The sequence below is a fragment of the Hibiscus syriacus genome, unplaced genomic scaffold (genome assembly GCF_006381635.1).
Source record: "Hibiscus syriacus cultivar Baekdansim isolate YM2019G1 unplaced genomic scaffold, ASM638163v2 tig00111463_pilon, whole genome shotgun sequence".
In the NCBI taxonomy this organism is placed as follows: domain Eukaryota; kingdom Viridiplantae; phylum Streptophyta; class Magnoliopsida; order Malvales; family Malvaceae; genus Hibiscus; species Hibiscus syriacus.
In genome coordinates this window covers 729582-748837 of record NW_024063098.1, presented here as the reverse complement: position 1 = coordinate 748837, position 19256 = coordinate 729582, and the positions used below count along the sequence as shown (strand labels likewise).

Below are 19256 nucleotides of genomic sequence, written 5' to 3'. Positions count from 1 at the left end.
AGATATTGACTATCGAGACAATAACTGATTGATCAATAATTGGTTCGAAATTGATGAGTTGCATGCATGTGTTGTAATAAGATGATATTGGGCATATGCTGTTGTTCTCCCTATTCCAAACTTACAGATGACTGGGCCTTTGTGTCTCTGTCTTCTAATTCTTAAAGAATTTGATTCTCCTGAATAGATTATCTGATGGCCAATGGACGTTAGAAATCTCCTATTTTTGTAATGAATTTCAGAGAAATATGAACTTTAGTTTATCTTTAGCTTCCTTTGGTTTCAGATAGGCTTCAGTTAATGTTGAATGAATTGGTTATGCTTCCTATTACTGTTTCTGTTTCCTAGACGTTGTTCTCAACCCAATTCTTGAATAGTATACATGACTGTATTTGTTAATTGTTGTGGACTCAGATCATTTATCAGTGTTTAAGGTTGGACTGTAGTTCCCAAGGACCGGAGTTGAAGGATATTGAAGGGAAGAGAGAGACTATTGATGAAGGCAAGAATTGTGGCTGATGGGCGTTTGACAAATGAAATGGTTCCAACGGCAAAGAGATTAGAAATTTTGATCATGTGTTTTCCCAATTTGCATACAAGGGCAATCATGGTGAGGAAAATGTCTTGAACAAAAGTGAAACTGTGAGCAAAAAGAATGGAAAGACGAGGATAGCTGATGTGCAAGTACGAAAGGTTTCACCGTATTTTCAAGCAAGTGGAGAAAACATAACAGCTTAACTGGCAACTGCGGAGGACAATTCAATTTGTTTTCGCAAGTTTGTACAACGATTGTAGTAAGGAAAAGCTTTTGAAAGAAGGGGAAAATGTTAGCAAACAGAATGAAAAGAAGAGGAAATCAGAGGAAAAGCTTTTGATGGAAGGGGAAAACATCAGCAAACAGAACGGAAAGAAGAGGAGAGCAGAGGAAAAGCTTTTGAAGGAAGGGGACAATGTTTGCAATCAGAATGTAAAGAAGAGGAGAGAGGATGTGCAAGTTCGAAAGGTCTCTCCGTATTTCCAGTCAAGTATAGAAAAACAATGCAGGACAAATGGGAATTGCAGAATAAAACCCAGAATATTGAAACAGTCCCCTTATTTTCAGAAGAGCAATGAAACTTTGGATGGCTTGAGAAAACCAAGGAAGACGAATGGAGTTAAAACTTTTCTTTCTGCTTCTCAGAAAAGAGATGAGGCTTACCGACAAAAAACTGAAGATAATACATGGATCCTTCCTCGCTCTGAAGCCTCACTTCTGCAGGAGGATCATGCACATACCCCTGGAGGGTCTTGGTTATATGCATGCTTCTCAATAGAACATCTGGCGGCCAGGTTTCTTTCAATTAAATATTTTAATCCATTATGCATTTCTTTACTTAATAATGCTTGTTGCAGTTAGATTAGATGCTGTTGCTTTACTTTTGGATGTTGTGTTGCTATGAAATTTTCATGCTTGGTTTTCAGTCATCCAAGCAATTCCATGTTGGAAAATGGAAACATGTATAACAACGTTTAATGGAACTTGTGTTTGCTAAAGGTATTGCAGATAAATTGTATCATTTGGATTGGAAACTGAAAACAAATTGAAATATGATCGACTTTCATGAGATTCTCTTTTAGTTATCGTGGTTAGCCGATCTTGATCAATTTGTTTCTTTTCTTACTGTGATGGTAAACCAAGCTAAACCTGTTAATCTCGTCATTGACCATAGAGCTTCTCTGTGTTAATATTCAACGAGACATCAAATTTTGATATTTCTATCATTGATGCTTTTTTCTATGGTTAAACTTGAGAAAATCGAAGCAGTGGATGGTAAAAGCAGTCAAAGTAATGATGGTTACATCAACTGCAGGCTAGAAAAGTATTATCCGAATTCTTCACTCTGTGCCCTGATGCAAAGACAGCCACCGAGGTTGCTACTCAGGAGATAGAAAAGGTTATAAAAACTCTTGGTTTGAAAAAAAAGCGGGCAGAGATGATACAACGAATGTTTCAGGAGTATTTATGGAACGAATGGACTTACGTGGCTGAGCTGCATGGTGTTGGAAAGTAAGTTGGCTGTTCTCTGTCTCTATCCATTCTTGTTAATCCCATGTTTTCCACGTGAAAACAGTTTAGATTTGTAACCTTTTCGATGACCAGGTATGCTGCAGACGCATATGCGATATTCTGTACTGGAAACGGGTATAGAGTAACGCCCACCTATCACATGCTTAACCATTATTGGAACTTTCTCTATGGACCCAAGAATACTTCTCTCTAGATAAGGTTAGATGTTCTTTTCGATAAAAAAAATGGTCTGTGATTAGGGTTACGTAAATTACTGAAGTTATTGTAACTTTCCTTACTAAGCACATGCTCAAAAAATGGTTTGATCATCCTAACTCTAGGAGATTCAGCAGCAGCGGTGAGGTTATTAGTCAGCCCCACCCCCCCACCCCCCAATTTTTTTCTCTTCTATGAATTATGAAATGGTTCACTATGAAAGAAAATCCACCTTTTGCTTCAACCCATGGTGGATTCATCTTCACCTTCCATTCATTTTTGTTGCATAAAGATATTGCGTTTCAAACATTCAACCATTTGTTTAGTGCTTCAAATTGTTGGTAATACAAAGTGAGTAATTTTATATCGGTTCAATGGAAGATTATGAAGAGTCTATATATACCCCCTTCATTTTTCTTCATTTAATTATTGAGGTTAAGATTTAAAACAGAAGTACAATTATCGTTTCTAGTTTATGTTTGTGTTAACCGTCTACATTGTACTTTTCCAAAAATTCCAATTTGGCCACTTTAATTCAACTATTCCACTTTAACATGGAAAGTCCACTTATTTCCACTGATCCATGTTAAATTCTATTGATTAAAAATATCATAATAATATTACTACCCACATAGTACCATCATCCTAATTTTTGTAAACTTCCGATTGGATCCGGTTATCCAAATATTTTATCAAACTTTATCATTTTGTAGCTTTTAATACAAATATCGGATCAAAAATCTCATTCCCGTGAAATATCATTTTTGAGGGTGAATTATTCATTTACGAGATAATTTTTTTTAGTAAAATTACTATTTTAGACCCTAAACATTTCCTAGATTTATACTTTAATCACTAAACTTTCAAAATTTACATTTTAGTCACTTGCCAAAATTTTGAGACATTACACTATACCATTGTTCCTCAATGAAATACTTGGACATGTGTATATCATCGTATATAAACTAGTAATCAATGTTTTTTATATTAACTTTTGACATATTTAGAATATGTCAATATATAATAAATGGCATAATATGTCAATATATATAATAAATAACATTCCTAAGGATGTATAAAACATCCACATATCATGTTATGTATAGATTGTACTCAACTTGACACTTTTTATACATGTCAAAATATAAGCCTTATTAAGCTTTAAACTCCTTTACTTTCGATTCGCTTCGATCACGGAATTTATCACAGTTTATACAAAATCATATATATACAACACATATTCAAAGCATATGTTAGTATCGTACAAACATAAGTAAAATCTAATAAATAAATTCATAAAATTCATTTGATACTTGTTCTATATCATTTCATAACTCAATATCAACCTTAATCATTCCAAAATGACATTTTTATTCCTTTAATATTCATATTCATATTCATCACTAATCCACATAACTTTCACAACTTTACATTTTAACCACAATTTATGAATTCTTTTAGAATTCATCCTAATTTTTTCCAATTCATTCAAAATGGTATTTTGCCATTTAACTTTAATTTAATTCCAAACACCAAAATTTCCAGTATTTTCATTGTATTTAAACTAATACATTCACAAATGCCTAATTACCATTTAACTCTCATACTTTCCAATATTCATGATTTAATCCCTAAACTTTAGAAAACATACAATTTGATCCAAATCAACATTCTAACCTTAAAATCAACATTCAAATATTAGATTCCACAATAGTACTTCAACTATTACACAATTTCACTTCAATCCATACAATTCCCAAAATATGTGAAATAGTCCTTATACTTTCACCAAGTTTCAACTTGGTCCGAATAACTTTCCAAAGCATGTAGAACCACTCTAATATCAATTCTAATCCATAGGAAAATTTTGTATAATTTTCCTTAATTTATTTCATCATGTTGAATTCTTCAAAGTAGTAATTCAATGATTTCCAACTTGATTCAAGCATGATTTCAACCTTCTAACACCAATTCATGCAATTCCAATCAATTCCAAATCAATTTCAACATTTCTTCATGAAACCCTAAGTTGGCCAAGTCTAACATAACCATTTCTAATGATTTTTATTCATCAACTTGCTTGGAAACAACTTCATAACATCACTAACATCAAAATTCAACATTAAATGACCAAAACCCACTTGTTCTTTATCCACCATATTCATGAAGTCATCACTTCAAACATGAAAACATGAAATATTTACACCAACTTGTAGGAAGTTTGATGTAGTTAATTTTTCTTTTTCACACTTTAGTCCAAAAATCAACTAAAATGGCTTAAAAATGAAAAAAAAATCAATTCTCACCTTGGAAGTATGGTAAATCAAGTCAATAAGAGAAGATGATGAGCAAATTCTTGAGTTTTATACCAAAATATCTCATACCATGTGTCTTAATAATAATTAAATGAATTTAAAGTTCATTTAATTCTAATTTACCTTTTTACCATTACTAAAATATGATAATTTCCAATTTGCCATTCCCATGACATCATCTTCAAAGTCAAACATGAACATACTTTTCCATTCTTTCCACTTTATCCTTGAAATTTCCAAAAATTGCAAACTAGTCAACATAATTAAACAATCTAGGTTAAACATGGAAAATAAATCTTATTTCTAATAATCCACAATAGAAAAGGTTATAAAAACTCTTGGTTTGCAAAAAATGCGGGCAGAGATGATACAACGAATGTCTCAGGAGTATTTATGGAACGAATGGACTTATGTGACTGAGCTGCATGGTGTTGGAAAGTAAGTTGGTTGTTCTCTGTCTCTTACCAATCTTGTTAATCCCATGTTTTCCACATGAAGACAGTTTAGATTTGTAACCTTTTCGATGACCAGGTATGCTGCAGATGCATATGCGATATTCTGTACTGGAAAAGGGGATAGAGTAACGGCCACCGATCACATGCTTAACCATTATTGGAACTTTCTCTATGGACCCAAGAATACTCCTCTCTAGATAAGGTTAGATGTTCTTTTCGATAAAAAAAAATGGTCTGTGATTAGGGTTACTTAAATTACTGAAGTTATTGTAACTTTCTCTACTAAGCACATGCTCAAAAAATGGTTTGATCATCCTAACTCTAGGAGATTCAGCAGCAGCAGTGAGGTTAGTAGTCACCCCCCCCCCCAAGGAATTTTTTTTTTTCTCTTTTATGAATTATGAAATGGTTCACTATGAAACAACCCACCTTTTGCTTCAATCCATGGTGGATTCATCTTCACCTTCCATTCATTTTTTGTTGCATAAAGATATTGCGTTTCAAACATTCAACCATTTGTTTAGTGCTTCAAATTGTTCGTAATGCAAAGTGAGTAATTTTATATCGGTTCAATGGAAGATTATGAAGAGTGTATATATATACCCCTTCATTTATCTTCATTTAATTATTTAGGTTAAGATTTAAAACAGACGTACAATTATCGTCATCTAGTTTATGTTTGTGTTAACGTGTCTACATGTACTGCACCTATCTTTTAGATAATGGACTAAGATGTTATTTAATACTCTCTGATATTTTTCCTGAATTTCTTCTTCGATCAAATCCCCCCCCCCCCCTTAATTTCTTCATTTTATTTGGGTTTGCAGATGTGGGATTGTTGTGTTAACCATGTGATAACATTTAATTTATGATCATACTAATTGAGAAGAAATCACTTCTAAGATAATGATTTAGATCGTAATATATTAAATTATTTTATTTAATAGGATAAACTTTTACTGTCGATGTTAATATTTTTTCGTAACAATACTATTTTAACACAAATTTCATTCACATGTTAGATTTGATTGAGATCGAACAATTTCACAGTGGTGGTTTATAATTCGAGAACAATTGATGATGGATTTTGAGGTTATTGATGTTCTAGAATCATTTATAGCTTGTTTGATTATTATAACCACCTAGAAGTGCTTTATGTGAATTCAGCCTAAACCCTAAATTAGGTGAAGTTTGTGATTTGATGAAATTGAGTTAGGAGTTTGATTGTAAATGTTTTGAAATGTTGAATAGAGGTTGATTTCTTGCTTCAAATCATGAAACTCTACACCTAAGGCATTCGACCTAAGCATTTGGAAGTAAGAAAAATTATGAAAAAATTATGTAGGGCTGGAAATGATGTAGGAAGGATTCTATAAGCCTTAGAAAGTTATATGATTCTTTTGTAATTTTGTGAAAGTTGGGGGATTTATTCGGCAATTATGGAAAATTATGAAATCAATGTGTAATTGTTAAATAGTTGATTTATATAATAGAAATTAATGTTTGAGTGTTAGAATCGATGTTAGAATGTGAAATTGGGCCATTTTGGAAAGTTGAGGATCAAATCACAAATATGAAAAAGTTAGGAACTTAAGTGAAAATGGCATGTGAAGTTTGGATAAATTTGGATAAAAAGGAAACTTTAATGGTCAACTTGAAGTGTTTAAGTCAACATTTATGTTTTGACATGAAATTTGTTTCAAATGAGCATCGGAAGATTTTTAGGAATTTGTTTTCTAATGTGTGCCTATGTTAGTAAGATTCTAACGTGTGGGTTGAATTGTACATGTTTTGTAAATAGTGTTCATTTAGATTATGATTGAAATCAAGATCAAACAATATTAAAGTTGAGGAGAAGCTTAAGGATTAAATGTGAATTTCTAAGGAAGGTTGTAAGCTAAGGACACTAAATGAGTGAAAATTTGTACTTATGTTATCGAACAAACATTGGCTTGCGATGAGCCAGTGATAGAGTTACTATGGTAAGAAGTGACTCCTAATTTTGTGTGATTGTGATTCATGCATATATGTGCATTTGGTGAGCTAATATAACTAGTAAGTAAGCTAAAAATACAAATTGGTGAAATCAGCTTAGATTTGTGATCTGAATAGTAAGTTTAAAAAATCACCATAAATTCTTCAAAAATTATTAGAGGATGATTTCTATACCGCTAGATTTATATATTAGTCTAGTTTGTTTAAAATAAACAACTACTGATTTTGAGGAGTATACAAAAATTAGGTAAGAAAATAGGGTAGCAGATTATGCTTAAAACAACTTTTATAAGTCAACTTTGAAGATTCACTATAAATTGTACAAATTGAACTAGAAGAAGTGCCATATATGTGGTTAGATTCGTATTTGAGTCTAGTTTCCAGTGGAATAAACGGAATAATTTTTAAGTGTGTTGATTAATATAAAATAATATTTCCAGTGGTTATATTTTGACTTGTATATAAAGTGTCAATGTGATTGCATTGCATCCATAATATTATACATGGATGTTTATACGTAAATAAAAAGACTTGCGATAAGTCTATCTTATTCATGTTGCCATGATTTTTATGTCATTTATCATATATTTGACATATTCTAAATATGTCAAATGTTGAATATAAAATGCATTGATCACTGATTATTATATATGATGTTTATCATGAATGTATATGATGTTTGTTGTGAATGCTATTTCGGGTAGTTCTATATGCCCAAGTAAGTCTTTGAAGGACAGGTCATGCCATAGAATCCAGCATAAGGGCTGCATATCCGGATTAACACTAGAGTGTATACCCAAGACACTTAGTGCAGGTGGTGGGCACGACCTTATGTGTCATAATACTAGAGTGTATAACCAAGACACTTAGTGAAGGTGGTGGGCAAGAACTTATGTGTCATAGCATTATGATGCATGTATTTGACTTGAATACCCATGGTCCTCAAGGTTTAAATTGGTTTATTGGTTAATATTTGACATATATGTGAATAATCCTATGAGCATATGGTATAAATGGCGAGTATATTGGTTTATTGGTATTTATATGTTGCATTGTCTTGAATATTTCTATGATTGCCTCACTAAGTGTATACTTAGCCTGCGATGATTTTTACACATAGGTAAAAGATAGCGAGAGGAGTAAGGAGCTGAGCTTGGCATCAATCACCAAGGAATATTTACAGGTAACAGTAATGACATTCTATTATGTTCTAAATTTTCTAGTTGGCATGTATACAAATAAGAAATGTCTGCAAAATTATTAATGTAGTTAGTATTAAATATTAGTTAAATGGATTTAGAATCAGATAGTTTTAGAAAGTTTTATCTATTATACGGAACAGAGCAGAACTACCTATTACTGCCTAAAACCAGATTTGAAATAGAAGCTGAAATATTATATTTTAATTTTCTCTAATTAATTATTTTATTATAAATGTTAAGAATTGGAATATTTTGAAAGGAACAAAATTTTACCCATTTTAGATTAAGAATATTTTAAATAGTTAATGTGACATCTTTGACTCCTAATAGTATAGTTATTGATCTATCTATTTCATTTCCATATTTTGATTTCACGAACCTCTGCAATTCAACACATTTTAACATGAGTTATATCCAATACATAAACAGCTTCAATACTTCGGATATAGATAACGTAAAGCACAAGGAACTTATGGGCGCAAGAGAAAACGCTTCTAAAAGTGTTAGTAATAGTAACTAAGTAGGTCTGCATTCAATTGCATGGCAAAGCAGGACCATTCGTAACCCAGATCCATCGTGCCCCGGCCTTAGAGGCGGGAGTGCTTTTTATGAAGACAATCAAATTACATCGGCTGATTCCATGTAATGTAAAGTTTATTTCCTTTCCATTCAAAAAAAATGTCTGCATTCATATATTATATATATGTTTTCGAAAAATGTTTTCAAAATTATATATTCTATATATTTTTTTCAAAAAGCGTTTTCAAAAACTATATATATATATATATTAAAACTATATATCATATATGTTTTCAAAAAAGGTTTTCAAAACTATATATTATATATTTTCAAAAAATTCTTTCAAAACATTGTTTTAAAAAAACTATGTATATATATCATATGTATAAACCCTGAACGAAAATGAGTAACTACAACTGCCCTTATTTGCCAGAGTCGTGTAACGGGAATAGGGAAAAGATTAAGAGACATTATTTTCGTCCATCATGAATGGATCACCAGGTCTAACATCCTCTGTTATGGGCGTTGATTCACATCTAATCGAATATCTTCTATCGCAGAGTTGAAATTCGATGTTATGATTGGATTGAATTACAGATGACTCCCTCGCCGTGAAGATTAGTCAATCTTGAAATGATGACTTGCACGATATCCATTATTATAACATTGAAATCATGGTTGACTTCTTTGCTGTGAAATCGAATTGAAATAAAAATCTTGAGCACGATATCCTTCGCTGTGAAGTTGAAATCGTGGACCTTGTGAGCGCGATAACCTTCGTCGTGAAGCTAAAACCGAGCTCACAGTATTGGAGAGTAGCTCACGAATCTTCTTCTAACTTTTCCTTCATGAAGCTGAAATTTGACTTGAAGAAAAATGGTTTATCATTGTTGTGTTACAGATGACTCCATCGTCGTGAAGTTAGGTCAATCTTTTGGGTACGATATCCTTCGTTGTGAAGCCGAAATCGTAGGTGACTCCTTCGCTGTGAAGTTGAGTCCATATGAATTTGCCTTAAGCTAGATATCCTTCCTTGTGAAGTTGAAATCTTAACTTGTATAGGTGGTATTAATTTTGAGCTTCATTTGAGTCCATTATTCTTGACTTTGACAGGTATCTGCAAAATTATGCACTTATGCATTGCTATGGATGCAATGCCCTTATATATGCCAAAAATGCATATGCAACATGTTGTTTTTAGAGAGAAATCTCAATCTCCTGGTGTCAGTTTTGATGACTTTTGACAAACTTGATTTTTTGATTCTTGATTTCTGATATTTGATTTGACATATACTCTGGAAGTTTTGTGAAAGAAGCTTTATCTCTGGTCTTGACTTGATCAAAGTTGCCTCGATTAATTGGAACCCATTGTCTTGTGTGTGGTATAACATCCTTTATCGGCTTTCGACTACCTGTACCTTTCAAAAAATCTTTGTACATTAATACGTGAAGTGAATAAATCATTCTTATTTAAATTCAATCTAAGATGTATGAAGGAAATTGACTTAGAGAAATGACCATATTTATTTATAAGGGAAAATGAACAACAAGTACATAACAAACATTCTGGAAAGTCAATACATAAAGGAAATATAAGTAGATGCCTTATATCTCAATAATGCAGGTGCTTTTGAACTGATACACTATTAGACGAGTTTTGAGTATAGCCTTTTTCAAGGGAACTTCGAGAATGCGACAATGTTTGGGAGGGTGCAACATTTTTTTGAATTGTTAAGTCTGCAGAATATTTGGATGCTGCGACGCTTTACTATCTTAATCCAGGACCTTTCTTGAATCATTATCCAAATTGTTCTTTCGGGTTTTCAACTCGAATCCATCCTTGGTTTCAAGAAGCCCTTTGCGGGTTTTCATATTTGACCCACCTTATTTTCATTGTTTTTTTTTGTTTTTTTCATTTTAGGGCACCCTTTTCGCGTTATCACCCTAAACATTTTTTTCTTTTTTTCTTCAACCTAGGGCACCCACTCGGGTTTTCTTCCTAAGAGAAGTATTTTTTGACTGCATCTAACGGGATTAGGTAATTTCGACCCGTCCATTTCAGTCAGGACAAGTGCTACTCTGGAGAAGGCCTTTTTCATGACATAAGGTCCCTCTCAATTTAGCATCCATTTTCCTATGAAGTCTTTTTGAACTGGTCAAATCCTCTTTAGCACAAGATCTCCTTCGTGGAATACTCTTGGGTGCACCTTCTTATTATGTGCTCAAATTATTCATTTTTGGTAGAGTTGACCATGATGAGTGACTTTCAACGTCTTTTCCTCTATTAGGTTCAACTAATCATATCGAGTTTGTACCCATTCTGCATCATCTAGTTTAACTTCTGACAAAACCCATAATGATATAATCTCTACCCAATGGGCAATATTGCCTTCATCCCATATGTTAATGAAAATGGGGTTACCCCAGTTGAAGTTCGTACCGAGGTTCGGTAAGCAAACAAAGCAACAATCAATTTCTTGTGCCAATCATTATATGTCTCATTCATTTTCTCCACTATTCTCTTGATGTTTTTTTTTGTCGCTTCTACTGCTCCATTCATCTTTGGTCTATAAGCAGTAGAGTTGTGATGATTTATGTTAAATTGTTCAAAAGCGGCGTCCACCATCTTATTGTTCAGGTTCGTGGCCTTATCGGTATTGATTCTTTCGGGTAAACCATACCGACATATGATCTCTTTTTTCAAAAACTTACAAATAGTGGACTGAGTGACACTGGCATATGACGCAGCTTCCACCCACTTGGTAAATTAGTCAGTTGCTACAAGAATGAATCGATGCCCATTTGAAGCCTTCGGATGGATTTTCCCGATAACATCCATGCCCACATAGAGAAGGGCCATGCTGTTGTCATCACATGAAGAGGTTAATGTGGAATATTTATTTTATCCTCGCAGATTTGACATTTGTGACATATTCTAGCATAATTGATGCAGTCGCCTTCCAATTCTGACTAGAAATATCGCATCTCATATTTGCCTCGACATCATATGTCCATTTGCATGCGTTTCACAAACTCCATCATGTACCTCTTTTAATATCATATTTGCCTCTTCTACATCTACACATCTCAATAGGACTTGATCATAGCTTTTCTTGTATAAAACTTCCCCATTATCCAGCTGCCATTCTTCTAATAGTTCTTTTGTCAGTCTTGATGGCTTCATCTGGATAACTTCAGTTTTTGATGTATTGGAGAATGTCGTGGTACCAGGGCTTAGTGTCTTTTACTTTTATGATTTTGTAACAATGAGTCAGGTACTCATACAAATGCATGTCAATTGGCATCATGTCAGACTCCCCACCAGCCTTGAATGTGACTGCCAAGGTAGCTAAAGCATCAACCATTTGGTAATCTTCTCTAGGCACGTAATAGAAAGTGACTTCATCAAATTCTTCGAGTGGATCAATATTAGCTTGGTACTCCACCAGCTTTACATCCTTTGTCTCTCATTCTCCGTGGAGCTGATAGATCACTAAGGTCGAATCTCCAAACACCCGCATGGTATTTATATTTTGTCCGATAGCAGCTCGAATCCTCAAAACACAAGCCTCATACTCTGCCATGTTGTTGGTGCAATGAAATTCCATATGCTAGTGAATGGATAATGAGTTCCATCATGAGATACCAATATTTCCCCAATGTCGTGTCCTAATGCATTTGATGCACCATCAAAATGTATTTTCCAGGAATCACATGTGGAAGTACTTGCTTCTTCTAAGGATATGGCCATCAGTCTTCATCTGGGAAGTCGAAGTCCAGCGGCTCGTAATTTTCAGCAGTTCTACTTACCAAGAAATGAGATATGACACTTCCCTTTATAGCTTTTTGGCTCATGTACTCGATGTCAAATTCAGATAACAACATCTACCATCATGCTAACCTTTCAACGAGAGCATGCACACCCATCATATATTTTAGTGGATCTAACTTAGAAATTAACCAAGTGGTGTGGATCTAACATGACTCTCTCTTTCTTCCCAAATTCATCATGCTGGCCCAGGACACATCCAATCGAATTCTCAAATGTGGACAAATACAAGAATAGAGGTTTGCCCAAGATAGGGGACATCAAGATAGAAGTGCGAGATAAATACTCCTTTATTTTCTCAAATACAGTCTGACAGTCCTCATCCCATGCTCCAGAGTTATTTTTTTGAATAAGGCGAAAAATTGGGTCGCACTTGTCGGTTAGCTAAGATATGAACTGTGCTATGTAATTTAATCTACCCAGAAAACCTCGAACTTCTTTTTGTGTTTGTGGAAGAGGTAAATTCTGGATGACCTTAACTTTATCGAGATCAACTTCGATACCTTTTCTGCTGACCACAAATCCTAACAACATTCCAGATATTACTCCAAAGGTACACTTGTTGGGGTTCAGTCTCAACTGGAAATTTCTTAACCTTTGAAAAAACTTTCTCAGATTCTCGACATGTTCATTTTTGGTTTGTGCCTTAACAATCATGCCATTGACATAAGCTTCAATTTCTTTGTGCATCATGACATGAAACAAGGTCACCATAGCTCTTTGATACGTTGCCCCAGCATTCTCTAATTCAAAGGGTATCACCTTGTAGCAGAAAGTTCCCCACATTGTGACGAGTGTGGTTTTTCCATGTCATCAGGATGCGTCTTAATATGGTTATATCCTGAAAATTCGTCCATGAACGAGAAGAAAGTGTTTCCTACAGTATTATCCATCAAAGTGTCTATGTGCAACAAGGGAAAGTTATCTTTAAGACTTGCTCTGTTAATGTCTCGATAGTCTACACATATGTGTACTTTCTTGTCCTTCTTTGAAACTGGCACTATGTTGGCCACCCACTCCAGATACTTGACCACTTGAAGGAAGCCAGCATCGAATGTCTTCTTAACTTCGTCTTTTATTTTAAGAAGCATTTCAAGTCTATTCTTCTTAGTTTTTGTTGCACGGGTTTTCTTTATGGTTTGATAGGTAGTTTGTGGACTACCATATTCGTATCTAGCCCAGGCATATCTTGATACGACCATGCAAACACATCTTTGTATTCTTGAAGTAAGTTTATTAAGTTTTCTCTTGCTTTAGCCGAAAGAGTTGTGTAAATTTTAACCTCATTCCTTTCCTCTTATGTACCCAGATTCAAGACTTCGATTTTCTCTTCATGTGACAATATTTGTTTGTCTTCTCTTTCTACCATCCTTAATAATTCAGAAGGCAAGTTACACTCTTCTTCATTGTCACATTCGTCAATTTTCTCGAGACAATTGAACTGTTAAAAATCCACCTTCGGGTTAGGATCATCAATGCCCGCGTCATTAATATCTTAGGACTTGAAAGGGGAAGGACAAAAGAAATGTGTATATGTGAACGATAAACATCCCACACAAAATGAAAGAAAATTAAATTCAAAAGGAGATGAAAAGAAGTACAGAATGAAAGAAAATTAAATTCACAAGGAAATGAAATGATGTAAAAAGAATTGTTTGTCATGAAAGATACTGCATCTTTTATTGAATAACAATAAAACCATTTATTCACCCTTACAAAAAATTACCTATTACCCTGGGTATAGGCAAATAGGGAGAGTTTGAGTATTACTCTAAAAGACAATTGAAAATCACAGGTAGTTCTTCAGTCGTCCAATTACTAAGTATAAACCCAGGTGGCAATGGGTAGATTCTGGATCTATCTGCATCTTCAGCATTCTCTGTGATTATGGCGTTGATACTCAAATCTTTCAAAGCAGCTTCCCAATTTGGTAAGGTGGTCTTAAACACATAACCACCAGATTTAAATGTATTGTAAAGAGGTGGGAAAACTATGACTTCCCATTGAAATTCATTCCCGTTTAATTTAGCCAATCTTCTTTCTCGAACTTTCTAAATATTTTTCCTCTTCTGCTATTGATTAGGCTGAAAACCAAGCCCGAACTGGTCTAACTTTGTTATAGGAAGGACGAGATTGATCCTTACTTGCAACAGACTCCTAAATCCTCTTCCTACATTGGCACCCCTACCCAAGGTTTGCTTGATCTCCATTTTAGTGCATTCAGAGAGCTTGGGTTTGGAAATCTTTCTTCCTTCAGCCACGAAGGTGGCATTCACAAACTATAAAGAGCATAACAAACATTCTACCGCTTCATCATTCACTTCTATGTAAGGGGCATCAGTGGTCACACTCGCTGCGATATCTTCTTTAGTATTAACAATTACAAGAGCCCCATCAATGACAAACTTAACTTTTTGGTGTAGCGTAGATGGTACTGCTCCAATTTGATGGATCCACGGCCTTCCCAAAAGGCAGTTGTAGGAAGGCATGATGTCCGTCACCAAGAATTTGATGTTATAGATAGCATGTCCAATGGTTAAATGTACCTCAATCTTGCCGATTACCTCCATCTTGGTCCGTCAAATGCTCATACCACACTTTGGCATGTTCTCATGTGGGAAGTATCCATTGAAAGCCTTTTCAACGTAACCAAAGGCATCATATTAAGGGATGAACCATTGTCAATTAACACACTCGGTAAGGCGTACCCCTTACAATGAGTGGTGATGTGTAATGCCTTAGCTCGACCTCTTCCTCCAACAGAATCTCATCATCAGAAAATGAGATGAGATTATCAGCTTGAATGTTGTTAACCAGTCGATCCATCTTGCTGACCCGTATGTCTTGTGGCACAAACGTATGATTTAGGACCTTCAAAAGAGCCTCCCTGTGTTCCTCGAAACTTAGCAGCAATGCCAACATTAAAATACGTGCTGACAGGCTATGTAATTGTTCCACGATGATGTACTCGTTGTGCTTTAAAATTTTCAAAACCTCTATTTCTTGTTCCTCCTTTATTGGTTCATTTATCGCCAACACACCCCCTTTGAAGGGTTCTAGTGGTCTTTCGGGGACTTAGCCTCTTGGGAGTTGTGTTCCCCCACGACATGCCCCACTTTTTGTCATCTTCCTTCAGAGTGCTTACTTGGCATTCATACTTCCAAGGCACTTGCTTGCTATCCTTGTAGGAAAGAGGTTGGGGTGTTGTGATCACCACATTTTCTTGTGTTTTATATACTATTCTTATTTTAGGGGTAATTACCACAGGACGACCCCTGCCATATCCGCTTTTGGATGATTCTCCAGTAATGTAAACATCTGCTTCTAAAGAGTCTTAGACTTCTTCATATAATTCCAGCTCTATCCTATCTATCACGAGCTGGATCACAGCTTTAAACTCTGAGCAATCTTGCACATCATGCCCTTCTTCATTGTGGTAACAACAATTGTTACAATATTCACACCTTGATGTATCTGAGTATGATGTAAGAAATATTACTTTCACCATCTGTCTCCATACCCAAGCCAAAGGAGACTTTATTTCATAAACACCAGTTTTAACTTTCATGCCTTTCTCTTTAGCAACTACATTAATCCTAGTCTCTTGATGACTAGGTAAAGGATTTTGTGCAACATTTGGTGCTCCTGAGTTAAAGTGGATCCAATTCTTGTTACGAATTCTTTGCATGATTCTCTTGAATGATTGATTCTCAATAGTGTGCCCTGGAACACCACCATGATATTCGCAATGAGCGTTCTCATCATACCACCTGGGGTATGGGGGCTTCATAGGTTCCACTGGGTATGGTGACACTAAATGAGTGTCAAAGAGTTGTTGATACAATTCTTTGTATGTCATGTGAATAGGAACAAAATGCTCATTTTCTTTTTCTTTCCTAGTTTCCTTTAGATTTTGTCTAGAAGTACCTGACGGTACAACTGTAGTTGTTTTTGAGTTAGAGATTGTAACACCTTTATTGGAATTATAGGTGTCGATGTTATTAATCTCTCTATCCCTCTTCTTCATAGGAGGTTTCTTGCTTGATTCCCCTCCCTTAACCCTGCCTTGTTTTATGGCCATTTCTATCATCTTCCCCGCCATAACTAAGTTGGAAAATTTCCAAATATGATTGCAACCATGTGCCTGAAGTAAGGAGCCTTTAGGGTTTGCACCAAGAGCTTTCTGGTTTCCTTCTATTCCAAAGGTGGATGAACTTGCACAGCTAAATCCCTCAATCTTTGTGCATATTGTCTAAAACTTTCGTTATGATTATTCTTCATGCTTTGCAACATAACTCAATATGGACTCATATCGTTTATATGCTTGTATTGTTCCAAGAATGACTTCCCTAGATTTTTCCAAGTCTTGATATAAGATCGGTTCAGCTGGTTGTACCACTGGATGACTGAACCAGACAAACTTTCTTGAAAGCAATGAATTAGGAGTTGACCATTTCCTACATATCTTGTCATATTCCGACAGAACATGGTAATGTGAGCTTAAGGGCAACTGTTCCCAACGAATTTCTCAAACTTGGGGACTTTTGAATTTTGTTGGAAGCACCAAATCCATGACTAAGCTTAGTTTTAAGGCATCAACTCCATAGTAATCATGGTCCCACTTAACCATCTTCATTTGGTCTTCCATTATCTTGATTTTTTCTTCCATTTTTTTTCCTTGTCTTCTTTATCAAAATCTGGTATATGGTAATCATCCGTATTATTCTTAGGGTTAGATACATAAGTCTGTACCTTTACTGTAGATGAGGCCTTTTCTTTTACAGCGGATGAGTCCCCTTGAAGTCCTTGTAAGATTCTAGGTGAGATAACCACCTGCAGGGTAGGTGCCATAGCTTCCCCTTCAGATGAACCAGCCCCAGGCGCACTTGTCTGATTTAAACCAGATAACCTTGCAATAATTTGATCGAGAAAAGACTCTTGGCTCTTAATGATCATTTCCAGAGTACTTTGATTATTCTGGCTTATTTTCTCTTGCAACCTCAACATGTTCTATTCGAGTTGAACAATTTTGGCTTTCATTTGTCTTTTCTTTGTGCAGGTTTGTGAGGATGATGCATATCCAAAGCTTATGGAGGTAAACCCAGTGTTTGTTCCCTCTTCTGATGAGACATTTTCTATTAGTTAATGTGAATGTAAAATCATGGAAAATAAAAATAAAATGCAAAGTATAAAAATCAATGCATAATGTATGAGAATTAGAGGCATTGATTCATAAATATGTCTGTTATTATAAATAATCTTTATTGAGACAAAAGTGTTTTATTTTTTAAGAGACAAAAATATCTTAAAGATATATTTTGACTAAGTCCTCTAAACCTCGAATAACTTCTAACAGGTTAAAAGTCTTCTTCCTTCATCTGTCACTGGTTGAAAACCCTGTCGGACCACTCTGACTTCTCTTGCTAAACCGTGCAAGTGACAGGCTACTTTTTGTACTTGTTTCAAGAAATCTTGGATGACTGCATCTCTAGCTTTCACCCTTTGATGAGCTTGTTCCCAAAGAAAATGCCACTGGAATCCTCCATCAAAGGAAACTATCTGAAGCTCATTTGCTTGTCTCTTGAACCAATCCACAACGGCATTCAACTCAGCTATTTTTGAAGAGACTTCTCTAAATCAGTTATCTAGTTCCTCAAACACTTGTTCTGGTGCTGACTATCTAACAAACGTCTCTAGGAAGTTTTTAGTTGTTCTTTAAGGGTCTCTCTTTCATCTGTCCCTCAAACTTCCTTTTTCATGCTGCTAGTTTCACTTTTCTAGTATTAGAAGATCATTTCAAATTGGAATTGCTCTAAAATTGTTCTTGATATCATTCTCAAGTCTTCAAGCTCAAAACATATTTTCTTATGTTCCCTCCCTAACTTGTCTGCCCGATCCTTATGAGTATCAACATCTAACTTCCACTAGAATCTTTCAGCCTCAAGTTCCCTTAGCCTTTGTTTCAACTCTTTCTTTTCAGCTAAAATTCTTTCTTTGCTATTTCTAGCTCGGAGGGAACGAGTTTAAGACATTTTTCCATGGTCCAAGTGTCTTCATGATCTGGCACGGGGATGGTGTCATTTTTCCTTAACCTCCGCCATTTCAAATAGTCTGCAGTAAGCATGTTGTTGAGTTAATCGATTGACAGAATCAGCCAAGAGGGGGTGAATTGGCAATTAAAATTTTGTGGAAGCTTTTGTAGAAAATTGAAAGTAATTGCACAACGATTTAGAGTGGTTCGACTTTATCAACCAAAGTCTATATCCACTACCTTAGCTATCCACACTAAGGATTTTCCAACAAATTCACTAATTTGATCTTTCTTTTGAGGCCAAAGAGATAACCTTACAACTCCCTCAAGAATATACCCCAATTCTTGAGAACACTCTTTTCTCAAAGAGAAGATTACAAATTTGCAAACTCACAAGAAAAACCTCACAAGGCAAATATGTTTGCACAATTCTAGAACAAAGAAAGAACACTCAAGAATAAATGCAATTGAACACAATAAGTGTTCTTGAAAGCAAAATGAATATTGAATGAAAAATAGGCTTTAAATGCTCAAACTTTAGGTTTGATGCTTTCTCTTTGATTCTCTCTTGATTCTAGTTGCTTGATGTTTCTTGTTATTGATCAGTGGCTTCGAAACTTGTTTAAATACACCTTGAATCACTTCTG

At 34.9% G+C, this 19256-nt stretch overlaps 1 pseudogene; it reads left to right on the top strand.

Moving 5' to 3' along the window:
* The first annotated feature begins 537 nt into the window (after positions 1 to 537).
* LOC120163552 lies at positions 538 to 2329 on the top strand (annotated as a pseudogene).
* Positions 2330 to 19256: the final 16927 nt, after the last annotated feature.